At 44.1% G+C, this 17,735-nt stretch overlaps 1 long non-coding RNA gene across 4 annotated transcripts in view; it reads left to right on the forward strand.

Annotated features, from left to right (window-relative positions):
- Positions 1 to 17,735, forward strand: part of LOC109286220 (uncharacterized) — a 672,376-nt gene that overhangs the window by 211,882 nt on the left and 442,759 nt on the right. For all 4 annotated transcript variants that reach the window (XR_009456014.1, XR_009456013.1, XR_002094189.2 and 1 more), the window contains one exon: positions 15,075 to 15,157. This is a non-coding gene — a long non-coding RNA (uncharacterized LOC109286220). The remainder of the gene's footprint in view (positions 1 to 15,074; positions 15,158 to 17,735) is intronic.

The raw sequence follows: 17,735 nt of genomic DNA on the forward strand, positions 1-17,735 counted from the left end.
AAACAACTTATCTGAGTATCAGACAGGGCTGAGACTCTACTGGGACATCTCTAATCAAACTTAATAATGATGCTGAGCAGTCCTACAAATAGTGTACAAACATTAACTAATTAAACTTCACATTGCCCCTGGGAGAGAGAAATATTTACTGTTTCCATTTCAGAGAGAGATAAATATTAAATAAAGTAACATAATAAGAGTTAATGCACAGAGAACCTTGCTGTGCCCAACGTAGGTCCTGGTGAAGTCAATAGCAAAATTCCCACAGAATATAGCGCAGGAATCAAGTCCCTGTAACGTACTTGATCTCCTAATTAGATGCCGTCTAGACTGTGCGTCTGCTGTTCAGCTATTTTAGAGTCATCTGGTGTATGTCACTGATAAGGTCTGCGTCATAGTAAATCCAGTTGTGTTGTAAGACGTGTTCTTTTGCAGTTCCTTCTTTGCTTCTGTCTTCATTCCTTCTTACAACAAGGATTTGGGGATAATCTTGGACATGTGCCAGATGCACGTGTCTAAAACAGGGGCAGCCAACCTACAGCATGCATGTCACAAGTAGCATGGGCAGTGTTTGTGTGTGGCATGCAGCCGATTTGGTAAGGGAGCAGGCAGCATGGTAGCTGATAGGTCAGGGAGCAAATAGAAGAGCCGCAGTTTGGGCGGGTAGCACAGCACAGGACAGGAAGCAGATGTAAGGATGGGAGTATCAGCAGTCTCAAAGGGTGTGAAGTAACTAAGTCTGTGGGGGAATCCAGATCTGTGGTCAAGGCACTGCAAAGGAGTCAAATCAGGTAATCTAATCCAAAGTGATATCCACACTTTCGGCCAAGGCTGGCTAAAGGTCAATCCAGGGAGTTCAGAGGTATGCAGTAGCATAAGCAAGGGAGAGGTACTGGATCCTGAGGCCAGAGGAGGGCTGACATACCATATAATGTGAGGCATTAGCAGCCAGAGCCTAAGTGAAAGACTTGAGCTTATGAAGTCAGCCTCGATGGCTCTTTAGCCAACTAGCTTGGTATTCACAGGTGGTATTACTTTGGGGCCCAGTGGCTTTGCTTAGAGGGCAAACTTCCCTCTTAACAGCTGAAAGTAGAGCAGCAATTTTGGCAGGGGGCAAAAAAGCAGTGCAGCAGATGTTGCAGGAGAAGGGGATTGGAGTGGCACTTGGGGAGGGTGCGGGCCTATCTTGAATTTGTGGCAAGAGGTTGGCCCCACTGGTCTAAAAGTAAGTTTTTATTTGTAAAATAATGCAATGTATTTAGCAGTTAGGTACTGTTGTTGAGCTCAAAGCACTTTGCAAAAGCAAGTAGACATCATTATCACATAGGATTCAAATACAGGGAGGTTAAAACCTTAGTGTTCACCTCCACTGGCATTTGATAGCCTATTATTCCTAAATATATAATATTCTGATACTGGATGTATCCCAGGGTATGTCTAAAACCAGTTTTATACACCAATGATTTATGGAAATCACCAGTGGTGATACACAGGGGATGCACGTGCATCCCCTGAGAACACCAATGCACCCCCAATTGGCCGCACTCGCTGCTTAGGTGATGGCAGAGGGGACAGGTGGGAGCACCGGTGGTCCCCCTGCAAGCGCTAGCTGATCGCTGCAGCCACTCCCAGAAGCGGCCGCAGCCACTCCTGGAAAAGGCCGCAGCAATTGGCCACAGGGGAACTCCCTCCTGGCAGTGAGATCTGCCCCCTGGTCATCGAGATCGGGCATGGGGGGACCCCTCCCCGGGCAGCTAGACTGGTTGCAGGGTGGGCATGTGCCCCCCCTGCAACCAAAGGCGGCACGAGTCGCCCATGGAAATCACCTTGCAAAGGGAGAGCCTTTAGGAAGGAGTTGTATGCTGCTTTTATTAATTCGGTCCTGGCAATTAAAAATAATAGTAAAGCTCCCATTAAAATCATGGAAAGAAGGATAAAGCCTCATGTTAATCCATATTACATGATTTGATACAATATATACATTTAGATACAGTAAATGCTTATGAGATACTTCACTAAACACATTATGGGGGTAGATGCAGAAAGAATGCTTGCAGGATGTGTTCAGGTTACAGATTCTTCTGTCTTCCCGAGCACTCAGCCATTGTATTATCACCAATAAAGCCCTTTGCCACTTTGTACAAGTGAGGCATCCCTAATGTGCAATAAAACATTATGTCATTCATCGGTGCTCACTGCAGCAGCTGCAATTTTCCCCACAGACATTTTGCGTGTTCCTAGTGATATAGATACCACGGAGAAATCACCGCCAACGGTCCCTATGACTGGAATGCGCAAATGGATTGCACTTTAACTGGCGTTTTACTGCCAGCTGATGAGAAACAACAATGCAAACAGCCCAGATGAGCAAACAAATAGTATATTAAATAGTTTAGTCATGTGTGTTGCCTTCCTTGCCATTTGTCACTGCTTCATCCCACCTGCTGCTGGAAAAGATTTTCTCACTGAGATGCCTCAAGGCACTGTTGGCTCTCAGATACTACAAATGAATATCAATATCTGCTTTGAATGGCCTAAATGTCTTTTAAACAAGACATTTCCAAATTATTACAGTGTTACTATCTACTGTACTCTGCAGAATGCCAACTAAGAGTCTGTCAACATTTCCAATGCAATCTGTTTTAGAACGTCATTCTGAGCTGGAATCCAGTGTATGAGGGCTCAGATCAGGAGCATTTTTAACAGTCTTTGAAAAGACTAAATTATTCAGCAGTCAGGGTACTGTGTAAATAAAGTATTGCCCTCTGTAATCTGAGAGTGCAGCCCTCATTTCCTCCATTGTCCACAGTAAAACAATACCATGGTGGAAGGGCCAAGATGCTACATTTAGTCAGTGCAGGTGTCCTGGCTATGGGTAGACAAAGCTTTCAGTGGAGCAAGTCTGCCATTGGTTCTTAAGCAAGTTTGTAGCTGATGGAAACTTTAAGAGGTACAAAAAGAAAGTGGTGTACTGCTCCTGTAACTTGTAGGCAGGTCCGTTAACAACTTCTCTACAGTTTGTAGAAGACTCTTGTGTTTTTCATGAGTTACACCACTAGGGGGTAACCTGGTCAAATGCAACTGGAGCTGATTTTACATTCCATTTGGTGGAGTTCGGTGGTAACGTACAGAGAAGTCAGCACGTTACATGCTATTCTTAGTGGAATTAACTGCTCCCTTGGCTATAGGGTTATAGTACACATTTCCGGCCTTTTGACTTGTAGCAGATAATAAAACAGATGGCAGGGTAAAAATTGACTATGCGAAAGAAAACATTTCTAGAATTTGTAGGCTGGCTTGTGCAAGGTCCCGTTGAAGTTTGAGAGTTGAGGTCACGCAGCCCTCTGCTGGTCCATGCCCTGTTTGCATGAGAACCTACAAGAGGCAGAGGTCTCCTAACAGGCAGAAAGGATGTCAGCCTTTTGATGTGGCAGGGGAGCTGACAGCAGTGGCTTATTTCACAGCTGGGTGGCAGAATTAATCAGCTGAATCTCTCAAAGCATGGGAGACCAAGGAAAAGAAAGCAAGGTTAAAAGAAAAGGGAGAGAAATAAGGATATGAAAGAAGATGCATAGGATGGTGCTTCAGCTGGGGTTGCAGCAGGAGAGCTTGTAATTTTGTTTTTGAGTTTTGGGCTAGCACAGCGGTGCTGAATCTATTTGGCACTGAGCCAGCTGTGCAGTATGGGGCCATTCCACCAGGCAGATCCAGCCCAGAGTTGGTTTGGTCACTCAGCTCTGGCTATAGAGCATCGTTGCATGCTGGCTCGACAATGGACTGGCACTAGTGAGCGTACAGGATAATGTCACCCAGCCTGCACAGCTCACCGCAGGTCTGGAAATCAAGCAGCATCATGAGAACAGCAATTAACACTCCTACCACTCTCCATTGCCAAATTGCGCGACCCATGGAGACCTGGCCTGCAGAGTGGAGATTGAGCACCACTGGAGGAGGCAATGCCTTTTTTTTGAGTCGAGGCAACCCTTATTTGATTTTGGCACCTTTCATTCAGCTCAAGGCACCCCTCAGAAAATAGCAGCTGTTACTTGTCAGGGTGTGTGTGTGCGGGGGGGAGGGGGTTGACTACAGGAAAATTATAAAGCAATTGTTTTGTTACAGAACACCCGGAAAAATCACAACAGGTCAGAATGCTTTCAACACTGTGAATTCCTAGTTGACATCTCTGGGTTTGTTTTGTGAATTATGTTTGCATGACCAACAGTGCTGACATTGCATAGCACTGCGGCCCTGAAAGGATCTCAGGCACCCCAGGGTATTGCGGCACCCTGGCCAAGGATCACTGCTGTTAGAGCCCGGCCTATGTTTGTCCCCTTACCATGTCAGAATACTTGCATCTGCCCCTTGTGGCTGAAAGCTAAAGGAACTGTGATTCCTCCCTTCCGTACTTCCTCCTCAGGCTTGCGCTCTGTTCTGTTCAGAACCTTGTAGCATGTCAAGCTGTCAACTCTGATTCATATTTTACCAGCTTTGTTAATCGTCTACAACAGCAGTTTCTAAATGTTAGTCCAGAGTGTATTGTTAATCCACCCCTAATAGGCTTGATTGCAGGATGCTGCTTCTACAACTGTCCAGTTGCGCATTGCCAGCAAGAGCCTATGGAAAAAGCAGCTGGAACCAATTAGAAAGAGCTAGTGTCATTGCCTATAACTGGGGATTTAATTACAGAAGAAGAGAAAATGGGAGCCAACTTTAAGTACTTGAGCCACCAGCAGGCAAGGGAATGGAACTGAGCAGCAAGGCTATCTAGGAGAGCTGAGCCAAATCGGAGGGTTGGAAAGCTATGCAGGACATGGAGGAGGATGGGAACAAGTGTTTTGGAAATATGACCTAATGAGGGTAGGGAATGAGAGAAATGCATGAAGAAATAGAGGTGATAGCAAAATGGTGTGCAGAAGCAGCACCAGTCCTCTCTCTCTCTCCCTCCCTCCCTCTCTCTCTCACAGGCACACAATACTAGACTCACCAAGGACAACTTAAATACAACAACTGTTTCACTGATGTTAGCTTTCCATGTAAACAACTGCTATTTTGGTGTGAAGATCTTATATGATTACGAATGCGAGTGGTCTGGTCTTTGAACCATTGTTAATGCTATTTGAAAATACCTGAGATTCCCAGGCCCACAGCAATATATTATAAATGCATATTTTAATTAGTCAAATACTTTATTCCAATAGCAGCAAAATAGAAAGACATTAGAGCCAGCTAAAAGGAGCACAGGTGCAAAGGGGGCTTGCAAAATGTGGTATTTTAATACACAGGGCTTACAATACATCTGCAGTAAAATGTTTTATGCACATTATCATAATGATTGCTGCTAGGCATGGTATACATCTGAAGGACCAAATTCTGTTCTCGGGTCTGCAGTGCAGAATTTCTAAATTTAGCCGTCTCCTCTTATAACCAATGATACACTGGTATTCCTGCTTCCCAAAGCATGAAACTGATTTCTTTGGTAAAACAAATGCTGTTTTGTTCACTTGTAATGCAGTTGATCAATACAAGGGGCAGAACCCAAGACTTCAGGCTCCAAAAGACACAGATGCCTTCCAGTTGATTTAAGGGTCAGTTTCTATTAGTTGTCAGAATATCATGCCTTTAATCTTTTTAGAGGACTAGCTAAGAGACACAGACTGTCATGCTTGGATGCCTGCTGGTATTCCTTATGACCCTAAAATTTCAGTTGTTTTTTACTACAATTTCTACCTACGGATGTTACTTTGAGATGTCACTGGGAGTGTAGAGTTCATAAAGAATACAAACTTGGCTGCTGAAACTGGATAACATTGGTTATTGTGTCCATGGTTTATCTTGGTTGATTTTAAAATACTAGTCATGCTAAAAGCCTGTTACCCAATGCAATAAATACTAGCAAGCTCTTTTGAACAGGCCCCCCAGTCGCATAAAGATCTACAGACAAAGTGTTGCAACTTCTCTTTGCCACCAGTGTAAACTCCTGTAGTGCTCTTCTGGAATTGACTTTGAGGGGGTGCAGTCTGCCAGTCGCATATCTATCTGCTGTTTAAAAGGTTTCTTTCTTCCTTCCCAGAGCTCTTTGTTATATTGTAAAATAATTCTCTTCTGCTTCTGTTTCTGGCCTTCATTACATCCAGGTTTATATGCAGAGTGGCTTTTACTCTATTAAATTTTCATGTGTTGGGTAAAGCACCTGGTTAATTTTATCGTAGTGTCTTGGGGCAGATTCACAGTTTGTTCCATTGAAATATTAGCCATGATTTAACTGAGGCACTTGACCATCCCACTCTTATTAGTCATATTGGAATGGTCGTTTAGTTAATCAAGTATTGTCCGCTACAGGTCAATTCCTAAAGTTCTTTTTCTTTTACAGGCTCTTATAGAATGATAGGGGTAGGTTGGTAGTGGGTCTCTTATTAGATTTGGTACCATTCATGGCAAAGGCCAACTCATCCTTGATATGTCTCTGGGACTATATTCTAGCTCTGAGTCTCATTTCCTCCTACAGGCCCTTCTATATTTACTAAAAAGAGTGAGATGGTAGGCAGGTAGTTCCACTCTCTTCACCCATTATCCATGTCTGTGTGGCACAGTAGACAGGCTAATAATTGGCACTGTCATTTACCAGTGCTGATTTAACCTGCCTGTAACACAGGGGTGGACAAAATACAGTCCACAGGATGGATCCGGCCCACCAAGAGATTTTGTCCAGCCCACAGCTGGTCCCTCAGTTCCACCCAGTTTGGGTGTGGGGAGCAGCTGGGGCCATGACATGTGTGGCTGGTCCTGCCACCCCAAGAGGTGCCATGGGGCTGGGGGGCACAGACTTAGCCTCACTACCCAGGCCCATCTGCCATGCACCCACCACTGGGGGTGGGACCTGCATGGGCAGAGCATGGAGCCAGGCAGATGGGATGGGGCCACAGGCAGGTGGGGAGTGGCATCCAGGCACGGGGTGGGCAGGTGGGGCAGTGACACTACAGAGTCACGAGCCACTCCCCTCACATCCCTGTGATGGGTGGTGGTTCTGCAGGCAGGGGTGTGTGGGGAGCAGATCGTGGCTCTCCTCTTTGCCCTAGCCCCGGGCTGTCACTGCCCCACAATCCCAGGCCACCCCAACTGTCTGCCTTCCTGTCCACCTGTGGGACCATCCCATCTACCTGACAGCACACCCTGCCTTCATGGGTCCAGGTCAGTCTCCATAGGATTATGGGGCCAGGGCCTGGGTTAGAGCTGAGATCCACTTCCTGGGCCCCCACCCTCAGAAGCAGCACCCATTGCATGGGCACACATGGAGCAGATTGTGGCTCTTCCCCGGGCCCTGGCCCGATGCTGTCACCACCCTGGAGTCCCAGCCCTGGCCCTGCCCACCTATCCTGCTTCCTGCCCACCCACAGCTCCATCCCAGCTGAATGCAGAGCAGTGCTGCTTAGGGAGTTTTGGTGAGCTGTTGGGGTGGGGGGTGCTGACCTGGCCCACGACGGCTCACCAGAATTCTGTAAGTGGCCCTCGGGCCGACATAATTGCCCACCCCTGCTGTAGCACCACAAAAATGCAACCACTTGGCGTCTGCATTAGGTGTGTATGAGGGTGCTGCTGTCCTGGCGTAGTAAGTTTGCTTCATAGGTGTCACTTGAGGGTGGATATGACTTTTAAGAGTTTGAATTTTGTAAATTCAAAGCACTTTCATTAGAACTTAGCATTATGTCATTGCTCCCCAGTATGGGCACAGGACATGTCAGCTGTGCAGCTTTGCAAAAAGAAAACACCACAGTGGTCAGGAAGGGATAACATGTCTACCACGGGCATTCCCAAATTATGGGTTTCAACACGACCTGCACTTTACCTGTTTTCAGTTTCAGAATGGACCAGACTATGCATTTGTTTTTCTTAAGCAATATCAGCATTTTCCCTCCAGGTATTTGGAAGGCTTCTAGGGGAATTTGTTAGATATTGGAAACTGGACTCCAGCAGGGGAGATGGAAAAGGAAATGGATTCAGGAGCATTAAATTACAGACAGCCTCCATTGTAGAAACATAAATCGCGTGAGTTTCAGTGACCCCTAGGTAGATAAAACATTTATGAGGAGTCCGTATGTGGCTTCTCACTCTGTTCCTGACCTTGGCAATTATACTGGTTCTGCAGTTTCATGTGGATGGAAAACTCCCTTGGTATACTGAACGCAGATATGCTTTTCTTTGTGCTTATTTGGCCTTTCTATTATCTGTGTTCAACAGAAGTACTGCAACCGAGAAAGACCTGTTACATCTATTTGTTAGGATATTTGTTCAGGGCAATAGTCATTGTACAGGACAGAAGGAAACTGGATAAATTTATGAAAAATGGAACGAAAGAACAGGATATCATTTGAAAGCCAAGTTGTCCTAACAATGAAAAGTGACAAACTGTGGAGCAGTCTCCCAAGAAGAGCGATGGGAGCCTTGTTCCTTTTGCTACTTCCATCTAGGTGGGACACAGTATGAGAGAGGGTCCTAAATGGAACCGTCTTGTTTTAGGAAGAAAGTGGACTAGAAAGGCTCCTGTGACAGATGAACCAAAATGCTCTGACATCTCTTTCTGCATGATGCAACACTCGCACTGTAAAACCCAGTTGCAGCATTTCTTGTTCTTTCGTGATATTGCTTCTGTTCCCCTTCTCATGTGGAGGACCTTGGAAATGTCCATTGACTTACACACTTAATGCAGAAGCCCCTTCCTGCAAAGAACAGATTGTTCCTTCAAGTTGCCCTCGGTTCCTTTGCAGGTCCACCAAACACCTGAAGCACAAGTGTAAAGTTTGTAGGTCAGGTGTTATGGACCACGGCAAATGGAAATGTGGAAGCTAATTACCTCACACTCTATGAATCAATGTTCACTAGGGACTGAGGGTAATGAAGTTCATCTCATCTTGGGGTGGAACAGGGCCTTGTGGGGGACCTGCAAGGGCATCTGGAGGGCCTGTGGCCATGTAGTATGTGGCCCCTGGCCACTTGGAAGTTGGACAGCGCTGGTACACATGGCAGGGTTGCTGCCATAACATCGGCTAGAAATCACTTGCATGTGGGCCACATGGAACTCTTGGTTAAGCAAATAAAATTCTTGTTGCCTTCAACACCATTGCACGTAGCTTTACTAGCTTTCTACCCTCACAAGTGCTTTGAAGAATTATGAGGCTAGTGAGTTTGGAATATTGGAATGCTGCTTTGCTGAGCTTAGGAAATGATGCCTTCAGCGCACAGAACTTATAGTATTAAGCTGTTTTTATTGCCAGTATTTTGGAAGTAGCACTGATGGTAACACCCGTTAACAGGGTTTGCCAGAGCAATTTTATAAGACTTTTACTTTATCTATTCAATTAAGTCCTAGTTATAAAGGAACAACACCTGGTTAAATTATGGTCCTAATATTTAGCCAGCTATAGAGCTGTTGGAAAAATAGTAGAACACAATGTTTTTTCGGTTAGTGGTAATATGGACATTATCTCAGAAAAGCATGTAGATTTGCACATAACTTATTACAAGATCTGGTGGGAAAACAGCAAGCATTTTATGTGATATTCTTTAAAAAAGAAAGAGCCTAATTATATTCTTTTTATTTAAGGAAATATGTTCCCTCCTTTTTTTTTTTTTGTCTACTTGGCCCACCCCACCCCACCCCACCCTACACACACACCTCTTTTGTTTTCCAGAGATGCATTTCCCTGTAGGAAATTGCAATTCAATTGAAGAAAACTTCTTCCTTTCTGTCTTAACAGAAAAGAAATTAAATATTTAAGAGATCCTAAAATATGCTAGTTTTAAAAAGTCAACTTTTAAAGCAAATGAAAATCCCTCTCCATTTTTCAAAGAATGCATTTCTCAAACAAAAGGGAAAAAAGTAGTTGGGGGTGGGGGTGGGGGGGAAGGAGGGATTGGTGTTTGCCCGGCTACAATTACCTGGTAATAGGCTTTGGGTGGGGAATATGTCTACTGTTGCAGAGTCCTTTTTGAAAAAGGGAGAGCTAATTTATATGCTTGATCTTGAAGTATAAGTCTCATTAAAGTCTAGAAGATTTTTCCTTTAGTGAGTAGGCAAGCTGATCCTGTATTGCTAAATCCATGTAAGGGTTTCATTCTTCCCATACAGTTTTAAATTTCAATTTTATTTTCATAGAGTCTGCTTGATTTGTACATTTGGTATGTGAATCATGCATTTTCCTGTTAATTTTTTCATAGATCATTTGCTTTTATGGCTTAATAATCTGTTTTCTGGACTATTTGTCATTCCTAGTAGGAGGCCTAGGCTTTTCTAAAAAACATTTCCCTCTTGATTTCTTATAGAAAATATGTTCTTAATGTCCTGCAAGGCAAATTCTGGACATTTCTGCCTGCTTTTACCAAGAGCAGAAGTAATATCAAGAATTTGGGGCTGTGTCCAAACAAAGACTCGGGCATTTACAATGTAGCTTTTAACGCCCCCAGGGGCAGATTCAGGACTTGCCAAAAGCGGGTGTAGGAGCAGCCACCCATGCAGGCAGACCTCACCATTGGAGCCTCTGGGGACTTTTCTTTGAAGTCCCCAAAGCAGGTAAGAATCCTTCTTTCCCTTGGTGCTCAAAGGAACATCCCCTGCCCTGCCCTTTCCTTCTTCCCTCCCATTTGCTACTGCTGCTTTCCCTGCTGTCCTGGGGGCAGGTGGGAGAAGCTTCGATGCCATTCCTGCCCATTCCAGCTGGGCTTTTAGGGGCTGGGCTCAGCTAGGAACAGCAACAGCAGTGGCAATGGGCAGGGGAGTTAGAATCATAGAAAATGAGGGTTGGAAGGGACCTCGGGAGGTCACATCTAGTTCAGTCCCCTGCTCAGAGGACGGCCAGCCCCAATTAGATCATCCCACCCATTGCTTTGTCTAGCTAGGTCTTAAAAACCTCCAAGGATGGACAGTCCACAGGCTAGACCTCTTTTGCTAGCCTGTTCCAGTGCTTTACTACCCTTCTAGTGAGAACATTCTTCCTAATAGCTAACTTACGCTCCTCTTGCTGCAACTTGAGACCGTTGCTCCTTGTTCTGTCATCTGCCACAGCTGAGAACAGTCCAGCTCCGTCCTCTTTCGAACCTCCCTTCAGGTAGTTGAAGGCTGCTATTAAATCCCCTCTTGGTCCTCTCTTTTCCAGACTAAATAAGTCCAGCTCCCTCAGCCTGTCATTAGAAGTCATATGCGCCAGACCCCTCACCGTTTTTGTTGTCCTCCTCTGGAGTCTTTCCAATTTGTCCACATTCTTTCTATAGTGGCAGGCCCAAAACTGAACACAGGACTCCAGATGTGGCCCCACCAGTGCTGAACAGAGGGGAAGAATCACTCTCCTGGATGCTTCTCCCCCTCAGACTGGCTTCCCAGGGGATCCTGCCCATGAGTTCCTTGAGTGAGTCGAACTCTGCTTTACTGAAGTCCAGGGTCCTCACTGCTGCTTTCCCCTCCCCATGTTTGCTCCAGGGAACTGGATGGGGTGGGGGGGACCCCCCCATCACCATTGCTGCTGTTGTTGCTGTTTCCATCTGAGATCAGCCCCCATGAAGCCCAGCTGGAGTGTGCAGGAGTAGCATTGAGCTTCTCCTGCCTGCCCCCAGGACAGCAGAGAAAGTTGCAGTAGTAGGCAGGGAAGGGAGTGGGGGTTGTGGCTTTGCCCATGGAGGGGGATAGGCAAGGAGGAATTATTGCATGCTTTGGGGACTTTAAAAAGTCCCCAGAGGCTCCTGTAGCACAGGCCAGCCTGAACAGGGGGTACAGCCACAACATGGCACCCTCTCTGGGTCTGCTCCTCAACTGTTCTAATTAAACTGCTCTCAGAGCTGCTCTAATTAAAGCACACCCTGACCCCCCACAGACTCCCAGTGCATATGTATAAATGCCCTAGGCTTTTTGCTACCTGCAGGGGGTGACATAGGCCTCTCAGAAGAATAATCCAAAAAAATCCATGGGGTGCCTCAAGATAGCATATAGGAAATGCTACGTGTAAAGGTATATCTAAGTATGTGACTTGGGGCTGCAAGAGGAGATGCTTCTATTCACTAGCGATCCAGAGTCTTGGCTCTGCTTCTGAAGGAAGGTACCTGCAAGGGTTCGTTGAGAAAACAGGGTAGAGCTCACTTCTTTTCAAAATGTTAGATAGGAGCAAGGTCTGAGCAGAAGCAGATCTGCAGATGCCTAGAAACTTCCAGGTTCCCCAGGGGTATCTGAAGTAAAGTGGCATTTAATAGCATTTTAAAAAAAATTCTTGGAGCGAGACGCCCAAAACAGGGCTTCGGTGGACTTCGCTCTTTCTCTTCTGACCTGTCCCCCAGGTATTCCTGGAAGCACTTCTGGATTAAACCATGCTTCCTAAACTCAATTCAAAAGACAGGCAACTCCTGTAAATCCCTTGTACTGAAGGGAAGATCTGTTACTGCTAAGTAGCTTTCCCAAGGCTCCAACATTTAAGTGCTCTATATATCTTTAGCTTTGAATCTTGATTGCTTCCAGAACAAGTGTGTTTGGCAAGCCTGCTTGAAGTTAAAAGATAAATGGGGAATCCCTACACAGATTGAACTGCTTGGAAGCCAATTTCATTGCTTATAGTTGATTTACCACTCTTAACTAAAATGCCTACTAATGTTCCACATAAGATATTGCCTTACGTTCCATAAATGGTTTCCAAAAGGTGTTATCCAACAAACTCTTCTGTCTCTGTTTGGTCACAAGCTGCTCCCCAGCCCTGTCTCCAGAAGTTCTTTTTTTTTAGATCCTTTATTTAGAAGGTAGTTAGAAGATAGTAAATCCAATTCTCTTTTGAGCCAGGAGACTTTAAATCTACGCAAATAAATCCTTTAAGAAACAAAGATGCAATACCAAGGGGTGTAAACATGATATTAGATAATGGATCAGGTTTTGAGCTGAAATTAACTTTGTATTTTGAAAGATCCCCTAGAGAGTTAAGTGTCCAAGTCCCTTACAGTGTTATTGGGATTTGGGCCTCTAACTCCCTTGGGGTCTTCTCAGAAGTCTAGCCTCCGTTTCTATAATAGGTAACCAGTAACCTTGTCTTCTGTTCTTTTCACCACTTCGGTTGAGCGGGGTTGCGGAGTGCTGGAGTTGGCTGGCTCAAGTTGAAATGTAATTTAATGGCCCTTGGGCTGTTGGTCCACATGTGCTCAGTTTCCTCCAGCATTCCCTGTGTTGGTTTTTATACAGGTGCAAGTTCATCTGCTTGCCTGATCTTGAAATAAAATAAAATTCCAGGAAGAGAGACTTACAAGTAGTATAAACTTGAAAAGAGTCCATCTCAAATTACACAGAGTGAATCTGAGTCGCTCGTGAATATTTAATGTTAGATCACAGGGAATGTCCACTCATTTCTCACAGATCCAAATACAAAATCCGACATTGTCAGAATGAGCTCAGAACACAATCTCTTTTCTAATATGCAAGGATCTTGTCTATAGGCTGTAGTTTTGATGAGAAGTTCCCAAGCTCCTGTATACTCAGTACTATTTAAATTTCTCTGGAGTCATTGCCTGACTTATGACATATTGCAAACTTCCTTGCTGCTGTGATCATAATGTTATAGGTTTGGTTAAATCTTGCTGAAAGTAGGATTAGCTGCTGCTCTTCATTTAAGGTAGCTGTAAGCAACAGTACACATTTCTGCCTAAAACAAAAGCAAATTGAAGATGTGGGAATTCAGATATTGTAGCAGAAGTTGATTTGGCTGAGAATTTTTTTTGAGGAATAGGTACGTGCATGTGGAGGTGAGAGAGAGCTCAGGTGGAGAGAGACAGCCCCCTGGAAGAGAGTGCTTCAACACAGCTGGAGGAAGTGGTGTCCTGGGAATGAGTTTTGGGGTTGGGTGCTGGCTAAAAGAGATTGGGAGCTCTGAATGAGGAAACTCTCTCTAATTATTTGATTCTGAAAGTAAAGCAGGGCTTTGGGATTCAATTTATTTAAAAGAACATACATCAGAGATGTTCAAATTTGGCAATGTCCACTCCTACTTGAAATTACTTGCAGCACCCCAGATTTGGGCTAGCCATCAGACTAAAAGCAGGGGGAGGAAATGATATCCTGGTCAGCAAACACAGATCAGTGATTCAGTGGATTTCAGTTACCCAAGGCTTTGTTTTGCATCATTAATATGATTCTATGAAAAGTTTAAACAGTCTCTTAACATAAGCCTTGTATAGTCTCTAGGCTTCAGAGAGATACCATAGTATATTGTCTTGTTATGACAAAGGAAAATGGAGGCAGAAAACAGAAGAACTTCATGAATATTCTGGTGCTGCTGGTCTTGAGCACAGGGGAAGTCTGAAAACCACAGGGAAGATGATTATTGTTTTACCAGATATACGTCTGATCCCTTTTTATCCAAACATTAATATATTGTCCGCCTCTCCATCACTGTGTGCATCTTTAATGCCTCATTCATCTGCTTCCCATACAAGTGTCTCTCCTTACATTGTCACCACACGTGGTGCCCTTGTCATGCTGTTCTGTGAAGCAGTCGCTGAGATTCTTTAGAAGCTTTGTTGCTTTTACAGTGTTTCCAACGAGCGAGTCGATTCTTTGCTTGATATGTTTTTCTTTTTATAATAATAATAAAAAAATATAAAATATATGTACCCACTTCTTAATTGGAATAAAGTCACATTCAGTCAAGTCATATTCGACTGGAGTCAGGTGACCCCAGCAAGGTGACTGTCTAGTCTCCTCTTGAAGATTTCCAGAGTAGGCGAATGCACCACTCCTGGAGGGAGCTTATTCCACAGTCTGGACACCCTAGTTGTGAAGTAGTTTTTCCTAACGTTGAGCCTGAAATGATCTTCCAGGAGTTTGCGACCATTACTCCTAGTTTTCCGCAAGGGTGTCATGGTGAGCAGTTGTTCACTGAGCCCTTGATGTACTCCTCTGACATAGTGGTGAGCTGCTACCAGGTCCCCTCTCAGCCTTCTTTTCTGAGGCTGAAGTGTCGCAGAGTCACTTGGGTCAGTTTTTAGGAACTGAACATAGCAGTTGTGAAATGGTGCTGGACTGACAGCCCTAGAGAATGACGTTTTCTGTTTATCCACAGAACTGGCAGCAACAGCCTGTGCTTCTAGCTTCACCCAGTTTCCTGCCTTGCCCCTGACATGGTGGGATTGCTGCTAGAGACGAGTGAGTAATTCAATCTTCATACCTGTTCAATTCTCTGTCTCTTTAAATCTATCAACAACACTTTGAATTGTGGTGGTGGCTTACTGATGCATACGCAGAGGTAGAAGGAATTGGACTGGGACCAGCAATTCATTTTGCATAAATTTCAGAAGATCAATCAAATCATTACAGCATTGAGCCAAGAACAGTGCCAACTTCAAACTGATCACCTCAGGCTGAATGAGGTTCTGTAGTACCTTAATCTTTTTTTTGCTGCAGCTTGGATTCAGCTTGCCTACTCTTACCACACATGCACTAATGTTTTTATGGTAAGTTGTTAAATGCTCACTTTTTTAGATAGATATGCCATAATAGCAGGTCATTCACTGCAGGCCTTACTGGTAGAAATGAACAGCTTGTATTATATAGGAGGTGCAAGTTATTTTGAGTGAGAATTTTATAAAGGTACTGAATTGTTGAACGACACTTAAGTGATTCACCTCTATTTTAACGGTGTTTCAGTTGCACCTCTACTCTTTCTGTGAAACATCAGGGCTTTTATTCAGTTTTGCTTCAATTTCTAGCCAACATAACTCTGTGGTTCTGTCTTATGTATACGTATTATAGTATTACCTCAATATTTTCTAGACATAGTGCATCACAGCCAATTCAAATACTTTATTTAGGTGCAAGGCTTCAAAATGAAATCTGGGGCAGAGGAACTTCTAGCATATTTTGTTTATATCCAAATGTTACACAGAAGTGTTTGTTTTGCAGAAATTCAATCTCTCTTTGGTAAGAGCGGCATGTCTTACAACTTAGCAAAAAACAAATCAGTACTTGGTAGTATGAGACAAAGGAACCTGCAAAACCAGCTTTCTATTTTTTAAATAATGTGTTTTACATACACTAAAATGGGGCTAAATGGTCAAAAGAGAGTATTAGTCTATTACTTCAAACTAATTGTATCATTCAATACAATGAATATTTAATTAGGAAATGATGCCTGGCATCAATGGGAAAGTAAATGAGCTTAGAGGAACTATAATAATTATCATAAGAGCATAACTAACATTTATGTAGTGCATTTCATTTGGAAAAAGCTCTACAAACATTAATTATTCCTCATGGGATACCTGAGAGACAGGTAATAACAAGCACTGTTCACCGAGCCCCTGATGTATGCCTCTGATATAGCAGTGAGCCGCAGGCAGGTCCCCTCTCAGCCTTCTTTTCTTTAGGCTAAAGAGTCCAAGATCCTTTAGCCTCTCCTCATATGGCTTGCCATGCAAGTCTCTGATCATATGGATGGCCCTTCTCTGGACCCTCTCAAGCTTTATTATGTCCTTGTTGAAGTGTGGCGTCCAGAACCGGACGCAATACTCCAGCGGCAGCTGCACCAACATTGATTAAAGCGAGAGAATCACGTCTTTGGTTTTACTGGAGATGCACTGGGGCCAGAGTTTTATCGGCCCCAGTGGTTACTGTGTCACATTCATTCTGGGGTCTAGTGTTACCCCCAGATCCCTTTCATTTGCCTTGCTGGTCAGGTTAGCATTGCCCAGCCTGTAGGTGTGTTGGGGGTTCTTCCTTCCCAGATGCAGCACTTTGCATTTCTCTACGTTGAACCTCATCTGGTTCTGTTCTGCCCAACGTGCCAGCCTGTCTAGGTCTCCTTGTATGTGCAGCCTATCTGCAAGTGTGTCCACATAACCCCATATCTTGGTATATAGATGATTTGGGGCATAGGTTGACTATGTAGCCATCCGGGATACCGCATATTGGTCAGTGCTGAGGCTTTGGTGTTATAAGAATGGGTGAAAGAAGGTACAGACCTCAAGAAATCCCCAAAGTCTATGATTGTCAAAGGTAAATGTTATGCTCCACTGAGTGGGAGGAACAGATAGATGGGGAGGTTAGAAAAGAGATGGGAGGTTTGGAGAAGGAAGAAAGACTGGATTAATGAGTCAAACCAAGAGAAGGCAAGATTTGTATTCTTAATTTTTCTTACCCAAGGTGCCACTACCTCCATCATGTTGTCATTGCTATGGCACCAACAAATTAACAGTCAGGTGGTTTTCTTTTCTGTAGCCAACTGTATAATAACATGAGATTTAATAAGAGGTAAAGCTCCAAAATGGTAATAGAACTCCAAATGACAAACTGAATCAATCAATCCATCAAAAAAGTTGGACTGGAAAAAATTAGCCAATAATAAATGTGGACTTCTCTATCCCTTGATACCCATGAACAGCTCTGTGAGGGACCTCGGGCAAGCATTCAGCAGACTTAACTTTCTGAAAATCTGGGACTCTCATTCAGTTCTGTCACTCCAAGATTAGACAGCGGAATGATATTGATGGGCAGCTCTGTTAGGAACATAAATGCACATTTCTTCCCTTCTCTTCTCTTTGAGAAGCATTTCTCACGGATAATCTTAAGGATTTAACCAGTTTTGGATATGATTTCCAAGTTTCTGTACCTAGAATATTCAGGTCTTGTAGACCCTAACAGGGGTTTTGATACGTTTCTTCTACACCTACTAAAGAGATGATGCCTTTAGACTATTTTTGCATCTTCTTCTAATGTTACCTCTCAA

Source organism: Alligator mississippiensis, chromosome 12 (genome assembly GCF_030867095.1).
Source record: "Alligator mississippiensis isolate rAllMis1 chromosome 12, rAllMis1, whole genome shotgun sequence".
NCBI lineage: Eukaryota > Metazoa > Chordata > Crocodylia > Alligatoridae > Alligator > Alligator mississippiensis.